We start from the raw sequence: 8,469 nt of genomic DNA, 5'->3' as shown, positions 1-8,469 counted from the left end.
TCCTGATGTGGGTCACTAGACTGGTATCTGATGCCTCATCAACTGTGAACAAGTGTATAGGCCTTACTATAATGGATTGAATTGTATGCACCACCTCCAAAAAAATGTATCAAAGTCCTGGTTCCTATACCTGTAGATGTTATTCTGTTTGGAAATAGAGGTTCTGTTTTGTTGTTATGGTAAAGAATTCTCACCAGAGTAGGGTGGGTCCTTAACCTAATCACTGCTGAGATACCTACCCTAAGGATACTTCTGACCAACCCTACTCTGGTATGAATTGATTAGGTGATTGGAGTAGACACAGACACACACACAGGGGAAGGTAGACAAGGAAGGACAGGTGAAAGGTCAAGAGTGCCAAGGATTGCTGGCAGACACTGGACACTCAAAAGGAACCAGCATTGCCAAGACCCTGATTTGGAGTTGTCGTCTCCAGCACTGTGAGTAAATACATTTCTGTTGAAAGCCATACATTTTCGTATTCTTGTCATTGATTTAGCAATGGAGTCCAGCTCACTGTCTGGACCAGAAATCTTTTGATAAAAAAAAAATTGAATCCTTTTCCAGTTCCATGACCTTGAAGTTAAATTCTCATTATCTTGAGGACACTTTTCCCTGCAAGCATCCATTCTTCACATATGCCAGGTAAATGAGATATCACTTTACTAATTTTCTCTGCTTCAGAATTAATAACCCCATTAATCATCAGAAGCTATGTAGACTGTTTGAAAGGAAATAAATATCATAAATCTTTTGACTGAGTCCAGGGAGGGTACCAGCATGCAGCGTCTTGATTCTTCTCAGCAATTGAGAAGCTTTGGCTCCCTCTACTCTGTTACAGGAAAAGGTGCCTCAGGCTGAGTCCTCACCGGTTCCTGTTGCTCCCAGGGAAGTGAGAATTAAAGGTCAACAATTATTTTACCTCCTGGAGTTTGTGAGAATTAAAGAATACTAAGAAATGGAGAAGAATTCAAAGCCTTTAATGGACAAATAGAGTTTGGAGACTACATGTATGCTTTTAAGAGAGCCAATTTCCTGATGATCAACTATTTTGTCCTTCCTGAAACTGGCTTCATTTGAGCATGAAACTGGGTTCACAGTGGTTATTCCCTCATTGATAAGGAATGACACCTCTGTTCTCCACTCACCTCAGATCTTAATGTTGTGCATTATCTGGTGTAAACAGTTCCAAAGCATCAAGTAAGCAAATAAATGCAGAGTGGTTTGTAGATGGTTACCCTACAGAACTAATTAAGTGCTTTACGCCCATAAAGCTTCTAGTTTCTTCTCACCTTCTATACTTTAGAAAGAAAGAAAGATGAATCTTTCTAAAAGACTTCTATTTTAACACACCTTGGTATGTTCTGAATTTCAGCACGCATTTGGGGTATTTAGGCTCAGTTTTAAATAGCCGGAATCCAGGGCATCAGAAGCAGCATAGTCACTCCTGTCTTTTTAAGGGTCAGTGGAAATTCTGAAAGACTATCATTTTTATTACTAGAAACATTTCAGTAAGTGAAAGTCTACATTATCAAATCTCATACCAAGTGTGTTCCCACTGTAACCGAGCCTCACCTCTTTCACCTTATTAAGTCTTCGATATGATCACCTATTTAAGAGGAACGCAATTTATTTAGTTTTATGTTGAGTATTTTAGACACTGAGAATCCCTGAGGAGGGGGTGGGGCGCATAGTGGTTACCCCTTAGGCTGCTAACCTCAAGCTTAGCAGTTCAGAGCCACCAGCTGCTGCAAGGGAAAAAGGCAAGACTTTCTACTCCAGTGAAGAGTTCGTCTCCGAACACCACGGGAACAGTTAGTGCTACACTGTCCTACATGGTCACCGTGTCTGAACTGACTTGATGGGAATGAGTGAGGGAGTGAGTGAGTGAGTGAGTGAGTGAGTGACTTTGGATGCTAATTTTTAAATATGGAAAAACACTTTTGCAAGCTTATTTTACGAGTACAAAGGAAAACATTTCAAAGTGCACTGCACTAAATCACTACACACACGTCAAACAAAACTGCATGGAAAAAAACCACACACACCAAAATAATAACAGCAGCTTTTCTTTTCGTTTCTCTAATTTCCATTCCTTTTAGGATGTATGTCATCTGTGATCATTTTTAAACATGTCAGAAAAACTCCATATATTCAAGGACAAGAAAACATTAAGAAAAGGAACACAGTTGGAAGGTTTCCTCCAAGTGGGTCCCAAAATTTGGGACCATTAGAAGGATTTTTGATAAATCTAGTGATGAACACACCTTACTTATGCAAATGCAACCATACGTTGAGAGGGAGAGAGGATGCTTTTCATTGAGAGCTCTGGCGGCGCAGGGATGAAGAGCTCAGCTGCTCACCAAGAGCACAAGGATTCTAAGTCAGCAACAGCTCCTGGGAGAAAAAGGTCAGCTCCAGAGAGATTTCTAACATTGGGATCCAAGGGGGCAGGTCTACCCTGTCTTATAAGAATTGACTTCGTGGCACAATTTTTAAATATAGGTATGTACTTATTTTAATAAGTACATTGAAGTAATTACTAATGAGGATCGAGGATTGCAGTCTTCAGTATGGACCACAATTCCATGTAAAGAAAATCAAAATCCTCACAACTAGAGTGCTAGGTAGCATCGTGGTACATGGAGAGCAGATTGTCAAGGATTTCGTCTTTCCTGGCTCCACAATCAATGTCCTTGGAAGCAACAGTCAAGAAATCAAACGACTTGGTGCATTTTGTAAACCACTGAACAACCGCAGCACTGTTATTTTAATTATTGTTATTAAAGGAATTCTGGATGGTGCACTGGTTACACTTTCAACTACTAAATGAAAGATTAAAGTAAGAAAAAGTCCTTGAAAATGTCAATCTTTTCTCTGTCATGACGTTACTGGTCCAGTTTTGAGGATTTTGGTCTTTACATTGAGTTGGAATCCAATTGAAATCTGTGTAGCAGTTACATAATCTCCTGTCAACTTGAAAAGGGGTGGGCTCTAGCCTGTCAATCAAGTTAAAGCTTGATGACCTCATTGAAAGAACTACAGAGATAAATAGCTCACTGGAAGCCGGGACACAGAGACTCTCTGCTTCTGCTTCCTGCTGACACGACACATGGAACTATGCTAGAGTCCTGAGCTGGAGGAGCCACATGGAGACCCCTGCCAGCATTGAGATGCTTACACAGCCACTGGATCCACAAGACTTTCCATCCACTGGCCTGTGATCTTCCTGAATTCGGTGTCATTGCATGTGTTGTGTGAGTCTGAAGAGGAATTTATAGATTGGTATCATAAATATGGGCTAAAATTGGACTTATGGACATGATCTGGACTAGGCGAGGGTGTTTTCTTAATATACAATTTAATGTACCCTTTGAAATAAAGTTATCTCTTACACACATGAATATCTATGAATTTGTTTCTCTAGTCTACCTGGGCTGACACAGGCTGCAATCCTTGATCTTCATCAGCAAGTGTTTCAAGTCCTCCTCACTTTCAGCAAGCAGAGTGTGTCACCTGCATATCACAGGTTGTTAATAAGCCTTCCTCCAATCCTGATGCCACATTTTCTTCCTAGAATCCAGCTTCTCTGATGATTTGCTCAGTCTCAAATTAGAGATTTTCTCTATTTTAAATTAAGGATTTAATTTCAGTTGAATACTGGGGCAAAGGTTGAAAAATAAGTCTCTAATATATAACAGGCAACTAAAAATAAATATGTATTTGTTCAGACAACCCCAGGTATCTAGTTCAAGAAACCAACTTGGGAGTTTAGGTGAGGGAACTATTTCAATTCTATAAATAATCATTGAGGACCTGTTTCAATATGACCCTTGATAAGGAATTTTGGGGAAGAAACAGATAAGTAAATGCTGTTCTTTTCTTCTGAAAAAAACTTCAGCAAAAAAAGGGGGCATTGGGAATTAAATAAGCAAAGCATAAGTTAAAATGTGGGAAGAGCCGTGTTATAGAGATTCAAACTAAAGTAAGTGACTGTTATGGACATCCAAGAAGGCTCCAGAAAGAGTATGGCATTTAAGGTAGCCTGAGATTTTTGGTGGGCTGAGAGTATTGTATGAGCAAAGGCCCTGGAGTTGAAAAGTTCAGGTGTGTGCTTCTCTGCTGAGTGCTTATGCCCAAAGACCATTGCTACTTTCACCCCTATATCTTTCATGGTTCTCTCTCAAGCTAGAGAAGCAGAGGGCACATAAATAATTACTGATTTGAATCAATCAGTAAGATATGTGTATGCCAATACTTAGTTGTAAGTGATCAAACCAAACTAGCTTAGAGGAAAAAGAATTTAATTGGTTTGTGTGTTCCAACTGCTCTGATGTATCCAGGGGTTCTTGGTCCCTGGAGGTGGGACAAACACTCACTCCCTGCAAGACATCCCTGTTGAAAAGACACATGGAGAGAGGCCGATGAAGCCAGAGCTCTGGAGCCAGAGGAGCCAGAGTGACCTCTGCCAGCGCTGAGATGGTTACATAGCTCCACAAGACTTCCCACCCACTGGCCTGTAATCTTTCTGCACTCCGCATCATTGCATATGTTGTGTGAGCATGAAGAGGAATTAATAGATTTGTATTGGACATATGGGCTAATATAGGACTTATAGACTTGATCTGGACTGGGCTGGGATGTTTTCTCAATATTCAATTGCTCTTGTATATAAAGATCTTTCTTGTACACATCTGAGTGTCTATAAATTTTGTTTCTCTAGTCTACCCAGACTAACACAGGTGCTTTTCTTTCCTCCAAACAAACGTAGCTTTTTGCTTGCCTTTTTCAGTCTGGGAGCCCATTCTTCAGTTCACAAGACCAAGAGCCCCTGGACAAGATGCAGGTGGGCATTTAAAATAACTGAAACAAGGACTTTAGAAAGCCCCTAGGTGTCGCCCTTCACCTCCCACTCTTTCTCACCGCGAAGCTGCCTTCACCACAGGTGACAAACACAGGTGACAAACTCCGCAGTTCGTACCTCAGACATTTTTGCCATGAAGAAGAGTGTCCTCGATTCACATCCCAATCTCAAAATATTCAACTCTACTCCGCACAATTTGGCCTCTGATCCCACTGATGATAGAGAGGAAGAGCTGATCTTGTAAGCAGAATCTGACAATACCCAAGGAAACCTTACGATGGGGGCAGGGTATCAGTTTGCTACTACCGTGAAAATGTTCTATAGCAAAGCACCCCAGATGTTTTAAGACATCCATCGTTTATTGTCGTGGATCTGTGGATGGACTGGGGCAGCCCAGCTTTAGGCTGTGGTACTAGAGGCTGTGTGTCTTACATTGGTCGTCCTTCTCCTGGGATCAGTAAGGTATCCAGGGCAACATGCGGCTTCTCCCACCCACTTGTTGGTCAAAGAACATCACATGACTAAACCCAAGTGAATGGGCAGAGGGATACTTTCTGTCTCCAACAAAGCTGCAGCCAGTGATAAGAAGAGGGGAAAGGATCCCAGTGGGCCGTTTACTTTGCTGTAGGGAAGAAGATAGAAACAGTCCAGAATATTGAGGGTGGGGGAGCATCTGCTATAGTGCTTATTACAAATACATGAAGTAAAACAAAGCCATCAGTGTTGTTAGGGCCATCAAGTGGGTTCCAACTCACAGAATAAAGGCCAGTCCTGCACGGTCCTACAAAGACTGGGACAGCCGAGCCCCTTGGTGCAGCGATTGTGTTGATTTATATTGTTGAGGGGTCTGCTTTCTCAATGACACTTGTTTACCAAGCATGATGGTCCCAATGGTCAGTTTCTAAAATAGAGAGTAATTAAGGACGGGGTGGGGGAGGGTTAGTTAACCCTTACTATATATTGCTGTAACAAAATGTGTATTAAGCCATCAAAGAAATTCATTCAAACTGTTTAATATACAATCTGAAACTTGGGGTAATATTTCAACTAGGGAGTAAATAATTTCCCACAATTAAATTAAAGAACTCCCCCAACGATTCTATACCCCATGTTATCGACATTGCCAAGGGAACTTGGCCAGAATGTACTTCAATAAAAACGACTTAGCCTAAAACACAACTTCTTGTCCTTTTCAGGAGGTCAGCTCCTCAAAACTGACTTCTCAAAGATAATTCATCAAAAGTACTCAATACCAGCTCTCCTGTCCTCTCTGCCGGTGCTGAGCACAGACCTGGCTGTTGAGATCATGGCCATCCAGAGGAGCTGTACATTCCTGGTTGCAAGGAAGCCACGCCACGTGCCAACGTGATCAAAGAGGCAGCTTTCTCATCGTACATACCCAGTTTCACAAATATCATGTGAGAGCTTGAAGTCAAGACTCTGTGACACTTGAATACACCACAGATGCATCTTCTGCCCAAGACTCCTTGCACCTCTTCAGCTCAAAGCAGGGGCCAACCTGACTTGGCTCTCCCACGAAGACCAAGCAGCTTGACTATGACCTGAAGGCCATTGAGAACAAAGCAGCATCCACTCTCGCCAACGTTAGCAAGTACCTCTCAGTCCTGCAAGGTTTCAGGAAGGCCCTGCGACTGGCCATGCAGGTGGAAGAGCAGGCCAGCAAACAAATCAGAAAAAAATAGCCCTAGAGATGACTGTGAATAAATTTTAAAATAATGGAAGTTTCCCACAAAGTTTTGAAGCCCCCTTGTATATCTATCAAACAACTTTTGCCTATTCAATAATTTATAGGTTTAAACCTTATTGACAGCAATTAGAAGAATGTTTGCAAGCATACCATTCCATAAGCCATGTAGTTTTTGTTGTTTTTTTTTAAAATCATTTTGCTGGGGCTCATACAATTCTTATCAAAATCCATACATACATCCATTGTGTCAAGCACATTTGTACATTTGTTGCCATCATCATTCTCAAAACATTTGCTTTCTACTTGAGCCCTTAATATCAGCTCCTCAATTCCCCCCTCCTCCTCCCCCATGAACCCTTGATAATTTATAAATTATTATTATTTTGTCATATCTTACACTGTCCATTGTCTCCCTTCACCCACTTTTCTGTTGTCCATCCCCCAGGGAGGAGGTTTTTTGTAGGTCCTTGCAGTCAGTTCCCCCTCTCTACCCCACCCTCCCCCTACCCTGCCAGTATCGCCACTCTCATAACTGGTCCTGAAAGGATCATCTGCCTGGATTCTTGTGTTTCCAGGTTCTATCTGTACCAGTGTACATTCTCTGGTCTAGCCAGCTTTGTAAGGTAGAATTGGGATCATGATAATTTAGGGGATGGGGGGGAGGAAGCATTTAAGAACTAGAGGAAATTTGCATGTTTCATTGTTGCTACCCTGCACCCTGACTGTCTCATCTCCTCCCCGTGATCCATCAGTAAGGGGATGTCCAATTGCCTACAGATGGGCTTGGGGTCTCCACTCCTCACTCACCCTCATTTACAATGATAATATTTTTTGTTCGTTGATGCCTGATACCTGAGCCCTTCATCCTTATGGTCACACAGGCTGGCGTGCTTCTTCCACGTGGGCTTTGTTGCTTCTGAGCTAGATGGCCGCTTGTTTATCTTCAAGCCGTTAAGACCCCATACGCTATATCTTTTGATAACCAGGCACCATCAGCTTTCTCCACCACATTTGCTTATGCACCCATTTGTCTCCAGTGATCATGTGATCCATGTAGTTTTTCCATCTCAGCTATCCTCCACTCCCCACTTTCTCTATACTGACCCTAGTAACCACTAATACACTTTGATATCTTTTTTTTTAAAAAAGAAAAGAACCCAATTTCTAAGACAAAGTAGTTTTCACTTAGCTATTTACTAGGTTATGGTTTGAATTAAAGACAACTTTCAAACTAACTCACTGCCATGGAGGGGATGCAGACTCACAGTGAGCCTTTAGGACAGGAGGAGTGTGCCAACTCATAGCGACAGGGAAGAACTGTCCCTGTGGGTTTCTGAGACTGAAATTCTTTACATCTTTCTCCCACCGAGCAGATGGTGATTCTGAGGTGCCTTCTTCACGGATCACAGCCCATCTTGTAACCACTGTGCCACCATGGCTCTCTGAGGAGAGCTCAGAAAACCGGTTTCTTCAAAGCTCAGGGTTCAAGAATCTCACGTTAATTACCTGGATAGGTCACCCTAACTCTATGGAGTCCAGGTTAAGTAAACCCATTTCCCAGTTTTCCCGTTTTAATGAGGATTCTACTAGAGCAGGGGTGCTCAATGCAGTGATCGCGATCTACTAGTCAATCACAAATGTGGTGTGGGTAGATCACATGGCATTAAAAAAATAGACATAAGCCTATCATCAATCCTGTCACTTAATTGATATACAGTGCAGCCAGTCAGATGCAAGCTGAGGTGTCAGACACATGTGCAAACAACTGCGCTAAGTACAGCAAAGCTGACAAACGAAGTTATTGCCAATTTTTAGACCTTTTTCCCCCCTCTTAAACATAAGAAAGGGTATTAAAGTGAGTGGGAGAGCTGGATCAAATAAGAGGACAAAAACATAT

This window comes from Tenrec ecaudatus, chromosome 1, assembly GCF_050624435.1.
Source record: "Tenrec ecaudatus isolate mTenEca1 chromosome 1, mTenEca1.hap1, whole genome shotgun sequence".
Taxonomy (NCBI): Eukaryota; Metazoa; Chordata; class Mammalia; order Afrosoricida; family Tenrecidae; genus Tenrec; species Tenrec ecaudatus.
This window is presented reverse-complemented; position numbering follows the sequence as displayed.